This window comes from Oryx dammah, unplaced genomic scaffold, assembly GCF_014754425.2.
Source record: "Oryx dammah isolate SB20612 unplaced genomic scaffold, SCBI_Odam_1.1 HiC_scaffold_27, whole genome shotgun sequence".
Classification (NCBI taxonomy): domain Eukaryota; kingdom Metazoa; phylum Chordata; class Mammalia; order Artiodactyla; family Bovidae; genus Oryx; species Oryx dammah.
The window spans coordinates 41,822,382-41,842,047 of record NW_024070211.1 but is presented as its reverse complement, the minus strand read 5'-3'; the positions used below and the strand labels follow the sequence as shown (position 1 = coordinate 41,842,047).

At 42.3% G+C, this 19,666-nt stretch overlaps 1 protein-coding gene and 1 non-coding gene across 3 annotated transcripts in view; both read left to right on the top strand.

Annotated features, from left to right (window-relative positions):
* PARD3B (par-3 family cell polarity regulator beta) overlaps positions 1 to 19,666 on the top strand; it is a 1,152,049-nt gene that overhangs the window by 1,118,345 nt on the left and 14,038 nt on the right. The gene's annotated exons all lie outside the window — the stretch shown is intronic.
* Positions 17,271 to 17,342, top strand: TRNAC-ACA. The gene has a single exon. It is a non-coding gene; the product is annotated as a tRNA-Cys (tRNA).

Genomic DNA, 19,666 nt, shown 5'->3' with positions numbered 1-19,666 from the left:
TCTCTTTTACATAAATTAAGCCTCAATAAATTTGAAAAAGGAAAGAGGGAAAGAAAGGAAGGAAAAAGTTGTTCTTTGTTACCTGGACTCCCAGGTCACATCATGGGCCCTTCTTAGAAAGTCTTTGATGCTGTGGCTGTTGCTGGTCCCCAGCAAATTCCATCTCTCAGAGACGCATCCCTTGGGTGCTCTGAGTTATACTTACCACACTTTCAAAAGCACGGGAGAAGGCCCAAGCAAGGCTGGCTGCCTTGTGCTGCTCCTGAGAAACAAATTTCCATGTTCTTAGGCAATAGTATCATCTATTTGCCATTCAAATAAACATCATGCAAAGTCAGTATTCCATAGGATGAGGTGACAATTTCAGGAAAGGCAGGCTCTCCAGACCTCTTTTCCCAAAGCAACTCCAGAGCCAGTCTCATCTCCGGTGGTTTATGTGGACAGAGACTCTGAGAGAGGTGAGGATAGACTGTTTCTGTGGCGGGAAGGAAGAGGAGGCTGGAAGACATGGGTACCTTGGGAAAGTCATTTTGGTATCTTGCTTTTTATTTACACCCTTGGGTCGGAGCAGACAGGATTTCCCTGGCGTGGTTTACATTTTATACAACCAATGGCTAATTATTTGCATACCCCCATTGTCCCCTATTGGACACTTGCTAGAGGACAAGAGTTTGAGATTATTCACTTCCTGAGAAATAAACTAACATAACTGCATGTCTAGTTATGGAAGTTAGTTACAGGCACAGGCATCTAAGCCTAAAGGAAGTTTGTCAAGGACCAGAAATCCACCAGGCATTCTCCCATACTCCGTGTCTCTTCTCTCTCCCCACCGGACATCCTTTCTCATCACAGTTTAATGAGGGAAATATTCTAGGCCTCTTGCTTTTCACCTTCTCCACCCTGGCAATGTAGGGAACGGTGCCAAGGTGAGGCAACAACAAAGCTTTTCTCTCTCAGGTAGTTACTAAAGTGAATGGCCATCTGCCCTTTCTAAGTATGGTATCCTGTAGACAGGTGTTCATCTCATTAGGTGCCCTCCTAACAAAAGGTAAGCAGTATTAGTCTCCCCCTGTATCACTCACAGATTTTTCTGTATCCGATACAGAATGAAAATCTCCTGGCAAATATAACTGAAAAGGAGTCCAAAGGTAGATTTATCTTTAGGTGCAGCTATCCAGGCACTCAGAGGATGCCATCAGGAATTGGCTTCCTTTCCCCCCATCTCTCGACTCTACCTTTTTCTGGGTTGGCTCTGTTTTTAGGCACAGTCTTCCACCCTGGGGTGGAAACAGTTGCCCATATCACGAGGCTTATTTCTTATCATCTGAGTCACTCCAGCAAAAGTGTGATTGTCTCATTTCAATATGTTCAAGAAAAGTCCTAGAATTGTCTCAGTTTGCCGTGATTGAGTTACCTTCTTAACCATAAGCAATCACCGTGTCCGGGGGTGGAGTGCTCTGATGGGCAGATCTGGAGTCCTGGGTAGACTCACTCCACCTGAACCACGGGGAGAGAGAAAGGACCATGGGATGATTCCCAGGAGGACAGAATATTGTCACCAGAGTAGGATGGGACAGATGCTAGATAGGAAAAGAGAGCAGCCTTCCACTGTCCCAACACTGATGACAAAGGTAGAAGGAAAGCTAGAATCAATGATGAAAGAAAAAAGTAAAAGCTCTTGTCACACACCTATAAAAACTAGAATGAATGCTAAACCCCTAAAAAATTATAAGACCAGTGCGCCAAACTGTTTTCTGTTTCTGAGTCCGATTGTCATCTGACTTACAGGCTTCAAGAATACTTCCTCTAGTAAATATTATCCAATGTTTCATCCATCCAAATAGTCTGATAAAAAAGAAAAAGACAAGAGATATGGGGGATATGATGACTCTTTGATGGTCTTTTGGCTGCTTCTCAAATTCCTTTGAGTTCAATGCATGCATCTATAACTTACTTTATAGCCGCCCATGCAACTATGTTTGTCTCTGAGAACATAATCCTGAGTCCAAGTTTTCCAGCAATTCTCCAAGAGGTGGCATCAATATGGACACACTAATAAGTGGCAATTAAACGTCAAGACTGTTGCCAGGACTACACACAAAAAAAAAGAACAACTGTTTAGAGAGAATGTACGTCTTAGTGTATTTTGTGTAAATTTTTTATGAACATAGCCCATAAATTTTGGGAAAGTGGTGATAACTTAACTCATTTCCATCTGAAGGAAGCAGATTTTTAGAGAAGAAAAAGGTCTCTGGACATATTTGAATATTTGGAAGACAGAAAAGCATGTAAGGAATCAGGAATAAACAATAAAAAGTTGGAACATGGAGAAAAATAATACCAATTTAAAATTTTTACTTATTTATCTCTGTTGGCTGTGCTGGGTCTTCATCGCTGCTCAGGCTTTTCTCTGGTTGCGGTGCACAAGCTTCTCACTGTGGTGGCTCCCTTGCTGCAGAACGCAGGCTCTAGATGCCTGAGTTTCAGCAGTTGCAGCACATGGGCTCAGTAGTTGCGGCTCCTGGGCTCTAGAACATGGGCTTAGTAGTTGTGGTACATGGGCGTAGTTGCTCCTTGGCATGTGGGATCTTCCTGGATCAGGGATCGAACCCATGTCTCTTGCATTGGCAGATGGATTCTTTACCACTGAGCCACCAGGGAAGCCCTAAAAAATAATAGCAGTTTAAAAAGCAGATCTGTATCCATCACTTATCATGCCCAGACACTGTGCTAACTGCTTTACAGGCATTCTAGCTGAACCCTCCTAACTACCCAGGTAGGAAGGTAACCATTACTATTCCAATCTTACAGATGAGAAAATTGAGACTATGTATGGAGAATAAGAACATTCCTAAAGTCATACATCCGTTAAGTGGGAACCCAGCCCTATTTCTGCTAAGTGTTAGTCCCTCAGTTGTGTCCCACTCTGCGACCCCATGGACTGTAGCCTGCCAGGCTCTACTGTCCATGAAATTCTCCAGGCACAGATACTGGAGTGGGTTGCCATTCCTTTCTCCAGGGGATCTTCCTGACCCAGAGACCATATCCTGCATTGCAGGCGGATTCTTTACTCTCTGAGCCACCGGGGAAGTTAGTTCTGCTAACTCCTCTGCTGTTTCATCCCTTGGTGCTCATAGCAGGGTCTATGTTGATGGTCACGATGGCTCAGCTCAAAATTGGCTGAGACCTGAACACAGGCACCCCTGGAGGTAGAAGAAGGGATCAGGAGGGCCCCAGTAGACCGAGGTAAGAGAGGAGGCCTGGTGATGGAGGCTGTCAGAGGCAAGGAAGTCCATCTGGTTTGGATAAAAATCCATTATCCCAACAGACAGAGAGGCACACAGACAGAGAAGGAATCATAAAAAGACAAAGGCAAAGGTTCTGTTAACATCAGCAAATGAAGGCACACAGCCTTGGACATTAAGATTTCAGGAGTAGGACCTCATCCCCCATAAGACTTTAATGGGTAGAGCAGAATCTCAAACCAGGATAAAGTGGAGGGGTAATACTAATAATACCTTGTAACTGAGTAGGATGTTTTCCGTTGCACTTTTCCGTCCATCTCTAATTTGATCTATCTAATTTGATCTACAACCCCATGAGCTTGGCATTATAATCCCCACTTTTAAGTGAAGAATATAAAAATGGAAATTGCTCACTCCAAGCCAGTGGCAGAGCTGGAACTTGAATCCAGGAGTTTTGACTCCAAGCCCAATACTCTTGTTTACCATGGAGCAGCTGAGCCGACCATCACAACAGAAGCTCATTTACCAGAGCCAGTGTCTGTGATGGGAGCGTGGTCACTAGGCAACAAGCAGGATGCCAGTTGCAGGGGAGAAAGGGCCGAGGCTGAAACTCAGAGCATATTTCTTTCTTTTCAGTCGGCAAGTATTAGTCCCACTCAATTTGAAGAATAGAGGGCCCTTTCTTCCACACTAGGAGTCTCCAGATAGCATTCATTTAATAAATATTGTATTGAGTCCTACCATGTGCCAGGCACAGGGAGTCAACAGTGACCTCAGAAATAGTCCTTATTATTACAAAGTTCATAGTTTATTGGGGGACAAATAAGAAAACAAGTAATTAAATAGAGTGGTTAGCAATTCTGTAGAGGCCAGAACTTGTCCTATGCAAGTGTAAAGTCTGCATTATATTAAAGATTTTCCATGACCTTATATAAATGTAAACCAGGCATGACTTAATTTTCTAATATTACTGATATTTCTCTACAAGTTCTTAAAAAGGGCATCCATTTCAGAAATAGGGGAGCAAGAAGAAATGGTATCTGGGACGAAGTTTTGACACTTAAAACAAGAAGACTTTCTTGGCCTCTGAGCTTTTGTACCTCGTGTCCTGCAGTTTTTCACCTGCCTCATTTATAGGGTCGTCTTCTCTCACTGTCCCCTTCTCTCTGCTTGCCCACATCCAACTCTTCCTTCAGGGTCCCCTTAGCTCACCCCCTCATCAGAACCCTTAGCTATGGCAAGTGTCCCCTGGCACTTACTAAGCATTAAACATATGTGCCCTGTCTTGTCTTTCACTTCTTTCTTCTCCCCAAATAGGTCGTAAGGTCCTCAGGGATAGAGTTGGAGCCTCATACCTTTTGGAAGCAATTGGGTGTTCATTTAGCATATCACCAACCAAGGAGTAAGATAGCCCTCTGGGCTAGGTTAGCATCAGTTTTGTCCATCCAGATTTAGAACTACAGAGTAAAGAGGATTATTTTTTAAGTAAACATTTGGCTTCTAAAAGCAACTCGGATTGCTTTTCCCTGACAAATGTAACGTTCCCCTAAAGCCATTTCTTTCCACCAGAAAAAGCACCCAGAGAAGACATAGATTAAATTTAGTTATTTTTCCCCATCTTGATTTTGTTATTATTTTTTAATGGTGGTAATGAAGGTAATTAACATTTTAATCCATTTATTGTTGCTGTTGATGATACTTTTTTTAACCTCATTTGAACATGTTCCATCCACATTTACAAATGCCTGTAAAATTGCCCAAACTCCAATGGGTATTTTTCAGCTTCTGGTTTTACCAAACTATAGTTCACTAAACCTCACTTAAATTAATCAACTAAGTAGAAAATTCCCCAATGGGATTTTAGAGAAGGATAAGTGTGTTGTAAATAAAACAATTAAAGGGCTAGTTCACACCTCATCAAATCACTTAATCACCTGATAATGGTTAACTACATACATTCCTCATAAAATGCACAGGGCAGAGATGTAAATCTGAGTGCAATTTTTTCTGAAATGGGACATACCTACTTGTAAACTGAGGTCATATTATGCTGCCCAGGGCTGGGATGAAGCTTGCACAATCTCAGCTTATTGGCCAAAACAGTTTATGCATCCTGCCTCTCAATGGGGAGTGTAATATCAGATCTAGAAATCCCATTAGCTAAGTTTCCCTTCATAATTGTAACCTTTGAGATACAAGAATAGTATCAGATCTTGGATTCTTTTTACCCCAACTTTCTTCCAGTAATGCTTTCACTCATATCATTACATTCTCTCTTGTGAGAAGAAAAGCACATATTACTTTACAGATGGAGAAACCAAGGCACAGATAAGTGAAGTCCAGCCAGGGTCACCTTTGCAGAAGACAAGCTGAAATGCAGCAGTGTGACCCAAGGTCAGTTTGGACTGGAGCCTGAGTGGTTTCCTGGTGGGGTCATGAAACTGTAACCTCCCTTGACTCATTCATTGGGGGCCAGCTATTCATTTTACAGAGTTGAAAATAAGGCTGAGAAAGTGACATGACTTATGGGAACCCTCCAACCCAGTGTATGACCCAGTCTCTGCCGTCCATGTCTTGATCCCTTCTCCATACTGCAGCTCTCTCTGGCAGAGGTACTGATGGGGAATTTAAAGATTGAAAGGTGGACCAGGTACGGTGATAGAAATTTTAGTCAGCTTCCCAGGGCATTTTTCCCCAGGGAGATAGCATACACCTATAAGTGAACAGAGGAGACTTGTGCACGCCAGTCTACAGGGTCTCACAGAGTTGGCCACGACTGAGCATGAACATGGTATATGGAGGATGCAGACTGAATGTGCTCGTGAGACTTATTCCTGTGGGACAGGGGCTGGAGACCTAAACAACCTAGTTCCCTGCTATGGGGCAGGTGGCTGTCAAGAAGATAAGCAGAAGGAATAGAGCCAAAGGAGGACTTTGTCCCTGCCCCTAGCGGGTAGCTCTGGCTGATTGCTGTCTTGAAAGAAGGCGTGCATGCATACCAAATTGCTTCAGTCATGTCTGAATCTTTGCAACCCCATGAATTGTAGCCCACCCGTCTCCTCTGTCCATGGAATTTTCCAGGCAAGAATGCTGGAGTGGATTGCCAGCCCTTCCTCCTCCAGGGCATCTTCCTCACCCAGGTGTCGAACTCACGTGTCTTAAGTCTCCTGCATTGGCAGGTGGGTTCTCTATGTCTAGTGCTACCTGGGAACCCCACGCCCCACTCCAAAGAAAATAGGAAAGCTGAGTTTTTATGTGAAAGCCCTCAATGTTCAAATGTTACCAATTAGTTGAAAAAAAATATTAAATTGATTGTGACTTCAAATTCAACAAGTATTAAGGACCCCTCTATGATTGTTTGTTTCTTCTTTCTTCTTTTGATTCCATCACAACCATTCAAGGATAGGAAGGTAGTCATGATGTCTCCATTTTACATATGCAATCACTGAGGCTCAGAGAAAGTTAAGTCCCCTGGATCTTATTTCTACAAGGTACCTTACTCCACCAAGTCCAGTCTTCTTCTTCCACATCCCAGGCCCTCCCCACAACACAGAGTTGCTGAAATCCCTCAGCACTGAAATCCCTCCGCACCGAAATCCCTGAGAGTACCTTCCACCCTCACAGACAAATGAAATCTACTTCCAGAACAAGTTGGCAAACTTGGAAGCTCAAAAGCCCCAAAAGCAGAGGGAGAGCCTAGCATCCCATTTCTCTCCTGACGTTTAAGAATGAGTTGGCATGAGGTAAATGGTAAATAACATTTTATTTGGTAATGGCTCTTTACTTTTAAATCACTTCAGCATTTACTTTTAATTAATTTCTTTAAATTAGATGACTCACACTTGTAAATATTTGCTTTTCTACGATAAGCTTTATTTAAATTATTAAAGCTTCAGCTTCGTGACTGATTTTAAGAATCGAGGTTGCCGCCTTGCTGATAGCAGAATGCATGTGCTTAAAACAGGGGGACATCGTTTCATCGGGTACAACTACCAGCACCAAATAAGGCTGAAAGCAAGGAGCACTCAAAGAAATAGAAGAGAAGGCGGATTTACAGTTTTCTTTGAATTGTTCAAGGAATAAATCAATAAATGAGGGAGTTAGAGAACAAATGTAGGATGAAATAACATCTGAAGAAGCTCACTCACAATGAAAGCTTGTCTTGCTGTGTCTTTTTTAAAAGCAGTCATCAATGGCTCTGGATCCACATATTAGTTTGCTAAAGGGAGTGGAAGTAGAGGCCTGAGAAGAGGGTTATGGAAAGGCTCAGGACAGGAACTGTACAAAAACACTGGAGACAAAAAGAAAGAAAAAGAAGTAATGATGAGAGCAGAGTAATTTCATAGCCCCTGTTGGTATGGGCTATTATAAGCCTAGATTTGCTAGCTGCTCCATTTTACCAGCATCAAAGGCAAGGATGGAACTCGAAGGAACAGGGCTGACAGTCAGGCTGCATTATAGCAGAAAGAGAAATGACAAAGAATTCTCTAATTTCAATAAGTGGGGATTTGAAAGTAAAAGGCTTGTAATGACATTAATAACCAGTCTTTACCAGCCATGTAATGAACAGCCGGAGGATGAAGGGACCAAGGTGGGATGGGGGAGCTCAGAGCTAGTCATCAGCACCTGAGACTCTCTTAATAACTTTTATTATTTCTCAAAAATCATTTCCACAATACAGTTCAGTAACCTTTGTGCTGTAAATCCAATTCATCTGCAAAAATGAAAGCTGAGTAGAATGTGATATTATGTAGAATCTGTCATGCTGATGCTATCTCCAAAGCACTCTGCCAAATAATGAGCTGGAATCAGGATGGGAGGGCTGAGTGGGGCCAACGGCTGAGCCTGGTGTGTGCCCACCAGGTCCAGCCTGGACTTTGGAAACTGCTTAGTGCGGACAGCAGGTAAAGGCCCAGGGTTACCCTCCACATGGGTGAGAAGTACCATGAGGTGCCTCAATTCCACATCAGAATCTATGCAGAGAGGCCAGAGTCCTTCCATATACTATCTAGTGGAAATTAGAAAAGGGGCTGTCTCAAGCCTTGGTGCTCAGCATGAGGGAGACTGTTGAAATATAAATCTTCAAAATACACCCAAGCAGAACTGTGAATGAATCAGTTATCAAAAACCTAGTTCCCACCCCCCAGTGGAGCTCTGGAGCCAGGCTGTACTTCCTGCAATGTGCCCCCTCCAATGTAGGGTGAGACCAAGGAGCCCATGTCACTGTTGAGAGGATGAGATCAAGTCAGTGTTTGGACTTGCTGATGTCAGATCCTTCCTACCCAAAAGTGAACTTCGTGTGCCTCATTTACTCAGTGGTCCCTGGCCCTTATAAATACTAGAAATAACATGCTCACTTCCTAAGGCAGAAAGTGAACACTGAGGTTTATGAACTATGACCTATGAACATCATTTTGTCTTATAAATTTGAGACAAAAGATTACCTGATATTTTTTTTTAAAGGGCATTTGGCCAATCTCATGTTTAGACATAAGCAACAAAAACTCTTATGCCAATTAAAATGTCAGGATTAAATTTTGAGACTCCCAAAATGTAAATGCTCATAGAGTCTCCAAAAGAGAACTAAGCTTGCTGTCTTCCCAAATTATGCCATGTTTTCATTTGAGAATAAGTATGATGTGCTCAAAATTACTTCGACATTAGTGGCAACTGGCTTGATGGTTACAGAATTCAGGGTCCTTCAGGTTCACACATGCTGGCCTCTGTGCTGTTAGATTTGTCTGTTGTGAAGTTGGCCCACAACTTTGCCTGCCTGTTGTTATCCCTGATATACTATTGCTAGTCTCGTTGAAATGGGGCTTGAGCCTAAAGCAAAACCATAGCCGTGAGGATGGACTTGAATATTTAAGAGAGCATTTTCTATAATCCAGTGTCTGGCTGGAGTAGGGATGACAAGAGGATCTAGGTTTCTGGCATGGCTGACTTGTCATTCTCTAAACGGACGCTCAATGAGCAGCAGGCTTCAGAGAGCCCATTGTTTAATTTTGTACCTGTAAGGTGTGAGATGCCTACGGAAACTCCAAGGGAAGCTGTCCCACAGGGAATTCACATCACTCCCCTGCTCTAATCCCTACCAAACAAAAACCCCATTCCTTAAACCTCCCCAGATGAACTGCTTTCCACTCACCCACTGTTCACAAGCCAGCATCGGAAGAATGCCTCTGCTTTCTCTCACCTGCTGCCAACAGGCACATGGGGAGCAGCTGAGAAGCAAAAGAGATGAGAGGCTGAACACTCTAGCTGAGTGGTCAAGCATGCTGTGACCTCCGGGTCAGTCTGCCTGGGCTTGAATTTAGGCCCTGCTACTTCCTGTATGACCTTGGTCAAGTTACTTAACCTCCCTGTTCTTCCATAGTCTGCAAACCAGGGATTATAACAGTGCCTATTTTGTGGTGCTGTTGTGGTGACTTTGTTGTTGTTGTTCAATTGCTAAGTCATGTCCAACTCTTTGCGACCCCAAGGTCTATAGCACACAGGCCTCCCTGTTCCTCACTGTCTCCCGGAGTTTGCCCAAGTTCACGTCCATGGAATCGGTGATGGTATCTAGCCATCTCATCCCCTTGCTGCCTTCTTCTCCTTTTGCCTTCAGTCTTTCCCAGCATCAGGGTCTTTTCCAATGACTAAACATGTTGAAATGGAGAAAATGCTTAAAATGGAGCCTCCCCTGCTGTAAGCACTCAGAATAGGAGCCTCTGTGTTCAACAGGCTTCAAATCTTTGCAATTCTAAATCCAGCTTTCAAAACTTGCTCCCAAGTCCATCAAGCACAGGAGTAGGACTCTTCCTAGCATTTATATTTCTGCTTCTGAATTTCAGAGAATTGCAGTGGCAGGATTCACTCGGGTCTTAATGAAATCATGGTATGGATGCCGTTCCTGATATACACACATGAAGGTGGAAGCATTCCTTCCCTGTGGTTCTTGACCATAGAGAAGAATTCTGATGATCTAAGACCATGGATAGTTGACATAAAAATCCTCCTATTGCCCAGGCTTTAGAAATTAATAGCAGAGGAATGGAGGTAGGTAAATATGTGGCTGCAATATGAATATAGGAATATTTTTGGATAAGATACATGAATATCTTATACAAAAAGTGTATGTATTACTCTAAAAATAAATTAATATAAGTTGATTGGGGAAAAGCAGCTTTCATGAACAGTATGTTTTTCACCTAGAATGTCCTATCTCCAGGCAGTAACCTTGGACAAGCAACTGTGTAGCATTTCTCCTAAGGGGCAGGCGCAATCTCATTAGAATTCAGGACCCTACACTCTCTAACCTCTTGGCCCTCCAAGTCTGACCTTGAAATTGAACTGTTATCTCTTGCATGGCAATCAGATGAAATCCTTTGTGTTTAGCTATTGAAATTACCGGACTACTGTTACAATACAAAGAGAGGGAGGGATGATTTTAGAGACCTAACAAATTATGATGGTTTGTTTCTTTTGGTTGCCATGCTCTTTAAATAAACCTCTCCCGTGGTTAAAAAGACCATTGGTAATTATATGCAGGTATCGCTCAGATGGTCTTCATGACCTTTCTGCAGCCACTCACAGCAGTTTTGGTTTCCCACAACATTCCTTCTCTCTGAATGCTCTCATGCTGCCCTTTCTGTCTTCAGCACCCATTTTCAGAAATGCATACCCCCTCACAAAGGAAATTATTTTAGTAGGACCATTTTGAGAGAATACCTCCCACCATCTGATAATGAGGCATGAAACATTCTTAAGGGGCATTTTCCAGATACCATCTGCCAAAGGGTAGGAGCCCATCCTCAGCATGCATGCAGTTTGTTAACAACTAAATTGTTGTGCTTGTGGTCATTGTTGAGAAGCATGAAAGAAGGAATCAAATGTGGGTGATCAAAATAATGCCTGTCTTAACCTATTTTAGAAATGTCTTCTGAGCACTCTGTCATTATCATTCCTCTTTCATTGTCTGCAAACATTTCCTTGGTGGTAACAAGGGTCAAAAGCATCTGCTGATAAATCTGTTCCTACTCCAGTTCTTAGGAAAAAGCAAGAGCCCTCTCTTCATAACACCAGGGAAATGTGACTGATGAAAATAGGATTTTCCCCCCCAATCATTTCTATGATTTAGGCTGTCAAATGATGCTTCTATTTTACGATTCTGTAAAATCTGCAGAAATCAAAGCTATGTAACATACATTGCAGAGGGCTTTGCTAATCGTGGCCAACCACGTTCATGCCTGGACAAAGGATAAAGGCCTGGTAACTAGAAACCTGACATGGAAGGAATTCCAAACACAGACTAAAGGCATCTCTGTCCACATAGCGTGGGCAACTCAGGCTCCTACGGGTATATTAGTTTGTGCTGATCTTTTTTTAGCTTTCCCATATTTGTAGAAAAGCAAGAGGAGCAAGCACCAACATCAGTTCAGCCACTAAATAATCTGCGCATGATGTGCTTGGGAGGAGTACGGCTGTGCCAGAGGTCCTGTGGCTGCCAAAGGCTTCAAGTAACTCTCTTAGCACCAGCAGCTTTACATCATCTGCTTCCTCCCATTTGAACCCCAAATCTGGTCACAGTCAATTATTACCAAAAAAGGAAACTCATAACGGCTACCTTGGAAGTTAAATTGTCTGTTTTGGCTACTAATAATAGCACAGGTGGTATTTTACAGAAATTAAGAGGAACAGGATTCTGCCCTTTGCAAGCTTTTCCTGAAGTAAGGAAGCCAGAGCTTATGCCCCAGGTGGAGGTGCTTATCTTTGCTCATAAATTCTTTATGGCTTTCACACGTTTTACCACATACCTTATTTTTATGCTTCCTAAGCTCATCTCCTCTCAAAACAAACTCCCTTCTAGGCACTGATGCGTCTCAATCTTAGCTGTTTTCTCCTGTTATTCTTCAGCTTCACCTGCCCTTCCTCTTCCTAAAACGAGCTCACTGGCTGAGAGACAGGGGTGCTTCTTAAATTCAGTCTTGAGATGTATTGATGAATCCTGATCAGCTCTATATTGCAAGGATTTGTCACCGATATGTGATGAGCTGAAGGCTACAAATAATTTCTTTTAATAAATTACAGCACATTCAAGTTTTTCTCCCTTCCTTATGTGGCCTGCACTCACATCAGTGCATTTATTCTCTCTTGGGTGGGAGGGAAAGGCGTTGAGATCTAGTAGATGATAGAGAATGTGGCATGATCCTAGCTTCTGCCTCTCTTGGCCACGTGTGTCTTGTGTGAAAGCCATCCGCCGTGTGTATTCAAGTGGAGACAAAGCTGGGAAGCACTGTGACAGAGGAGAACTGGACCTCACCTCTACCCCTGGCTCATGTCCATCAGCCCTTAAGCCTAGGCACGGGAAACGGGTGGTCACACCAGGTTTTCACTTTTGACATTGTCTCCATAAAGTGCTATGTAATATTTTAGACTCTCTGTACCATAATTTTATTTTATTTTTTTGTACCATAATTTTAAATGCATAAAGATGTTCCCAGATTATCGTGTTTCTGACAGAAACATTTTTTTTTTCCTGTACCAAATGAATACCCGTTCTTATAACTGATTTTGGGGGGTCATATTTTTTTGTTCTTTCTATTGAAGTATAGTTAATTTAGTGTTGTGTTGTTGTTCTTCATCCTCTCAGTCATGTCCAACTCTTTGCGACCCCATGAAATGCAGCATACCAGGCTTCCCTGTCATTCACTATTTCTCAGAGTTTGCACAAACTCATGCCCATTGAATTGGTGATGCCATCCAACCATCTCATCCTCTGTCATCCCCTTCTCCTCCTGCCTTCAATCTTTCCCAGCCTCAGGGTCTTTTCTAGTAAGTCAGCTCTTCGCGTTGGGTGGCAAAAATATTGGAGTTTAACATTAGTCCTTCCAATGAATATTCGGGGTTGATTTCTTTTAGGATTGACTGGTTTGATCTCCTTGCAGTCCAAAGGACTCTCAAGAATCTTCTCCAACATCATAGTTCAAAAGCATCAATTCTTCACCACTCAGCTTTCTTTATGGTCCAATTCTCACATCCATACATGACTACTGGAAAAAACCATAGGTTTGACTCTGCAGAGCTTTGTCAACAAAGTGATGTCTCTGCTTTTTAATATGCTATCTAGGTTTGTCATAGCTTTTCTTCTAAGGAGTAAGTGTTGTGTTAGTTGCAGGTATAGACCAAAGTGATACAGTTACACATCAGTTCAGTTCAGTTCAGTTCAGTTCAGTCACTCAGTTGTGTCTGACTCTTTGTGGCCCCATGAACACAGCACGCCAGGCCTCCCTGTCCATCACCAATTCCCGGAGTCCACCCAAACTCATGTCCATTGAGTCGGTGATGCCATCCATCCATCTCATCCTCTGTCATCCCCTTCTCCTCCTGCCCTCAATCTTTCCCAGCATCAGGGTCTTTTCAAATGAGTCAGCTCTTCGCATCAGGTGGCCAAAGTATTGGTGTTTCAGCTTCAACATCAGTCCTTCCAATGAACACCCAGGACTGATCTCCTTTAGGATGGACTGGTTGGATCTCCTTGCAATCCAAGGGACTCTCAAGAGTCTTCTCCAACACTACAGTTCAAAAGCATCAATTCTTCAGTGCTCAGCTTTCTTTATACTCCAACTCTCACATCCATACATGACCACTGGAAAAACCATAGCCTTGACTAGATGGACCTTTGTTGACAAAGTAATGTCTCTGCTTCTTAATATGCTGTCTAGGTTTGTCATAACTTTCCTTCCCAGGAGTGAGCGTCTTTTAATTTTATGATTGCAACCACCATCTGCAGTGATTTTGGAGCCCAGAAAAATAAAGTCAGCCACTGTTTTCACTGTTTTCCCATCTATTTGCCATGAAGTGATGGGACCGGATGCCGTGATCTTAGTTTTCAGTTACACATATATATTACTATATATATTTTTTCAGATTCTTTTCCATTATAGGTTATTATATGGAATATAGTTCCCTGTGCCTTACAGTAAACCTTCTTTATCTTTTTTATACATAGTAGTGTGTCTGTTAATCCCATACTCCTAATTTATACTCCTCCCTTACCCTTTGGTAACCATAAGTTTGTTTTCTGTGTCTGAGTCTATTTCTGTTTTATAAACAAGTTCATTTGTATCATATTTTTAGATTCCACATATAAGCAATATCATATATGTCTTTTTCTGTTGTATTCCTTTTTCTTTTTTGTGTGTATATCTATTATCAGTATCTGGTTTGTGGTTACCATGAGGTTTTCATACAGCAGTCTGTATATATATTTGATTGTTTTAAGTTTCTGATCTCTTAATTTCAAGTGCATTTCAAAACCCTGCATTTATACTCTCACTGTTCATTTTTACTGTTTTATTTTATATCTGAATTGGTTTGTGTATCCTTTAACTGCTTATTGCTGATACAGATAATTTTACTACTTTTGTCTTCTAACCTGCCTACTAGCTTTGTGTCTAGATGGCTTCTTATGTTACTGTATGTTTGCCTTTATCAGTACGCTTTTTCATTTCATAGCTTTCTTGTTTCTAGTTGCTATCTTTTCTTTTTTGCCTTGAGAAGTTTCTTTAAAGTATGTTGTGAGGCTGGTTTGGTGGTGCTAAACTCTTTCAGCTTTTGCTTGTCTGTAAAACTTTTGATTTCTCAATCAGTTTTGAACAAGAGCCTTGCTGGGTAGAGTATTCTTGACTGTAGTTTTTTCCCTTTCATCACTTTAAATATATTGTGCCACTCCCTTCTGGTCTGCAAAGTTCTGCTGAAAATTCAGCTGATAGCTTTATAGGCGCTCCCCTATATGTTATTTATTACTTTTCCCTTGTTGCTTTTAATCTCCCTTTATTTTTTGTCACTTTTTAAATTACAGTGTATCTTGATGTGTTCCTCTTTGGATTAATCCTGCGTGGAACTCTCTCTGGTTCCTGGACTTCGGTGATTGTTTCCTTCCCCAGGTTAGGGATGTTTACAGCTACTGTCTCTTCAAATATTTTCTCAGGCCCTTTCTTTCTTTTTGGGATCCCTATAAAGCAAATATTAGTACATTTGATATTGTCCCAGAGGTCTCTTAAAACTGTCCTCATTTCATTTTTTTTTTCTTTTCTGTGGCAGTGATTTCTACTACTCTGTCTTCCAGCTCATTGATACAATCCTCTGTATCATTTCATCTACTGTGGATTCCTTCTAGTATATTTTTCATTTCAGTTATTGTAGTCTTCATCTTTTTTTGGTTGTCCTTTATATTTTCCAATTCTTAGTTAAAAACATCTAACTTCTCACTCTGTGCATCCACTCTCGTCTCAAGTTCTTTGATCACCTTTATGATTATGAGTATGAACTCTTTCTCAGGTAGATGATGTACCTCTACTTCACTTAATTCTTCTGGGGTTTTATGTTATTGCTACATCTGGAATGTGTTCTGCTGCTGCTTCACTTTTTTTAAGATGTTATTTATATTTTTATGTATGTGGTAGGTTAGTTATGTTTCTCAACCTTGGATAAGTAGCCCTCTGTAAGAGATATCCTGTGCATCCCAGCAGTGCTTTCTCCTCTCATCACTCAAGCTATACACTCTAGGAATTTCCCCAAGAGGACTGAGTGGGTCCTTCTGTTGTGATGGGCTAACTATGTAAGCAGTCTGGTAGACTTGGTTGGTTCGTAGTCTGGTTGGTTGCCAGACCCTGCCTGGCTCACTAGTGGGTAGAGTCAGGGTCCTGAAGACTTTGAGGCTATTGCCCACCCACTGGTGAGAGAAGCCAGGTCCCAGGGTTAGTGTCAGACTAATGGTATGCTATAGTCCATGAGGTTGCAAAAAGACATGACTTTGCAGTTGAACAACAAGAAAACAACACAACAATGGAAGGCAGAATTGGTTCCTGGAGTCTGGCTGCAAGGCCCAGGTATCCCAGAGCTGGTGTCAGGTTGCTGATGAGGGAAGGGGTAAAATTCCTGGCACAGTTTAATATGGGATCTGGGATGTCCTAAAGGTTGCATTGGCCTTCTAGTGGGCAGGACCAGGGCCCCACCAGTCCTAGAGTAGGGTCTGGCCTTCTGTTGGCAGACTCAGCCTGCTGGCTAAGAGATCGTAGTTTTCTTGCTTCTGCTGTCTGCTCCGCTAGTGGGTGAGGCTTGTCTAGAGACTTCCTGGTGGGAGGGTCCTGTGCCTGCCCAGGTGGGTAGAGCTGGATCTTGACTCTCTGGTGGTCAGGACTGTGTCTAGAGGCATGTCTAGAGATGGCTATGGGCTCCAGAAGCCTTTAGGCAGCCTGGTCCCTCCCAGTTAATTGTCTAACCTGAGGCTTTTGGGTGGGTCAGGTCTTGGCACTAATGAGCCAAAATGGCAGCTGCCAGGATTGTTCACACTATTGAATGTTCCCAAATATGTCTGCCACCAGAATTTATGTCTCTAGGCTGAGCTGCAACCACTTCCACGCCATCCCCCCACCCACCCCCAACCACTACCTCTCCAGGAGACCCTCCAAGACCAGCAAGTAGGTCTCACCCAGGCTCCTATCAAGTGCTTTTGTCCATGTGAGATTTTGTGTGCGCCTTTAAAAGTTTCTGTTTCCCCCAGTCCTGTGGGGCTCCTGCAATTAAGCCCCCCTGGCCTTCACAGACAAATGTCCTGGGGGGCTTGTCTCCCCACTGCTAGATCCCTGGGCTGGGGAACCCAATGTGGGGCTCAGAACTCTCACTCCTGTGGGAGAACCTCTGCAATATAATTATTCTGCAGTGTGAGGGTCTCCCACCTGTGGGAGACCTCCTGCCTGTCTCAGTGTGGTTTCTTCTTTATGGTTTTAGCTATAGAAGATCTTTTCTGGGGTGTGGCAGTCTTCTTCACTGATGGCTGTCCTGCTTTGTGATCTTGATGTGCCCATGGGAAGAGGTCTTTCTACTCCACCATCTTGTCTGCTCTTTCTTAACTGATTCTTGAGTAAGTACGCTTAATGTGAGCCAGTTCATCAGTCATGATGACCTCACTAGTAAGTCAAGGCAATTGAATTTGAGTGCAAGATTCATTAAGCACCTACTATGATTCAAGTTGGGACTTCCCTGGTAGCCCAGATGGTAAAGTGTCTGCCTACAATGCAGGAGACCCAGGTTCAATCCCTGGGTAGGGAAGATCCCCTGGAGAAGGAAATGGTAACCCACTCCAGTATTCTTGTCTGGAAAATCCCATGGACAGAGGAGTCTGGTAGGCTACAGTCAGTCCATGGGGTCGCAAAGAGTCGGAGACGACTAAGCAACTTCACTTTCACTTTCATGATTCAAGTACTATGCATAAAAGAAGAGACAAGCCTGTCTACTTTTGTTCTTGGCAAACAAGACAAATATAACAGCCCATTTACAGCCATTCTAAGTTGGACCCAGTCCAGTCCTTTTTTTTTTTAGCCCACCATCCCTCCCTCCTTCTTTAAAACTTAGAGTCCAGTCTTATCTCAACCCTTATCAATCTCTACTTCTCAATAAGAGCCCACGTTCTCCTTCCATTTCTCTACCTACCTACTGTTTCCAGCTCCTACACACATCTGACCCTCTGTGGTTACCAAGTATGTTTGTGGGTTTTCTCTTTACTTTAAACTCTCTTGAACGAACTCAGTATACATTTTTGGAGCAGCTGTGATGTGCAGAGCTGTGTGGTAAGCTCTGAGAGAGATCACTAGATACATGAGACTCGGTTCCTTCCTCCAAGATATTGGTGCTTCAGCACAGTGTATGCACCCAGCCTGCGGCAGGGCAACAGGCAGATGAGGGGAGAATGAACTACTGCAGTGAATGCCGAGGAGAGAGAGTTTCTTTGCAATTGTTGCAGAAATGGAGATGCAGTGGGGAGATGAGAGGATTCAGAGTTACTCGTGCCTATACATCTATCCCAGGGGCTCAGGTCCCTTCATCTGTTCCAGTAAGTATAGCCATCTCATTCCTAGCTAAAAATTTTGCCAGTGACTCAGTCCTTCTAATACTGAGCCCTTTCCCTCACAGGATTATCCTCATAGGTGTAGAAGCATTCCTTCCCTCCTTCCATAAATTAAGACAGTCGGTACCCAAGAGCTGCCATCTGACCCACTTTGCTGTTGTTCACTCATTAAGTTGTGTCCGATCTTCGCAGCCCTATGGACTACAGCATACCAGGCTCCTCTGTCCTCCACTATCTCCCAGGGTTTGCTCAGATTCATGTACTTGAGTTGGTGATGCTATCTAACCATCTCATCCTCTGTTGCCCCTTTCTTTCCCTTTCAGTCTTTCCCAGCATCAGGGTCTTTTCCAATGAGTTGGCTCTTCACATCAGGTGGCCAAAGTATTGGAGCTTCAGCTTCAGTCCTTCCAAAAGATTCAGGATTGATATCCATTAGGATTGACTGGTTTGATCTCCTTGCTGCTCAGGAGGCTTCTCCAGCACCACAATTAGAAAGCATCAGTTCTTTTTCACTCAGCCTTCTTTATAGTCCGACTCTCATATTTGTACAAATTTTCCAATCAAAATCTGAATCCTTTGGGCCTCCAGAAATGACCCTAATCAAAAATAAAATAGAAAAGAAAACATAGTTTAAAATTTGGGAAAATTTAAGTGAAATTTTTCAAATATCAATATTGTCATGACAGCTTTTGCAAAGAGTTATATTGTAAAGAAAGCAAAATATAGACATGTTCTTCTTAAGTAAATACGGCTCCTGGGTGAGGTTTTGAATTAAAAGTCTTTTAGGAAAAGTAATAACACATATAAATAAAAATCATGGGGGTGACGTGAAAAATGAGGGGTCTTAAAGTGCTGATACATTTGCGTTTGGATCCTTATTTTCACTAAAATCTTCCAAGAAACCTTCCCTTGGATTCCTCAAAGTTGGCTCAAAACATGCAGCATTAGTCACTATGATAAGCGTTTCTTTGGCCCCAGAATGTATTGCACTTTGTGCTTCCCCACAGATACTAAATGTCCCTCAAATAAAGGTACTATGAAAAGGGAACCCCAAGATTAAGAGATAAAATATCCCTATTCCACTTCCTTTATTCTATCAAATTCTGTAGTTAATAATCTGAGCATTTTTTTCTTGCAAAAATTTTTTTAAATTTTATATTGGGGTATAGTCGACTAACAATTTTGTGTTAGTTTCAGGAGTAGAGCAAAGTGATTCAGTTATATAGGCATGTATCTATTCTTTTTCAAATTCTTTTCCCATTTAGGTTATTAAAGAATATTGAGCAGAATACCCTGTGTTATTGTTATACAGTAGGTCCTTGTTAATTATCTATTTTAAATATATTAGTATGTATATGTCAATCCCAAACTCCCAATTTATCACCCCCCCCCACCATCTTTCCCCTTTGTTAACCATAAGTTTGTTTTCTAAGTCTGTGAAGCTGTTTAAATGAGTTCATTTGTATATATATATATATTTTTTTTTAGATTCCACATGTAGGTGATATCATATGATATCTGTCCTCTG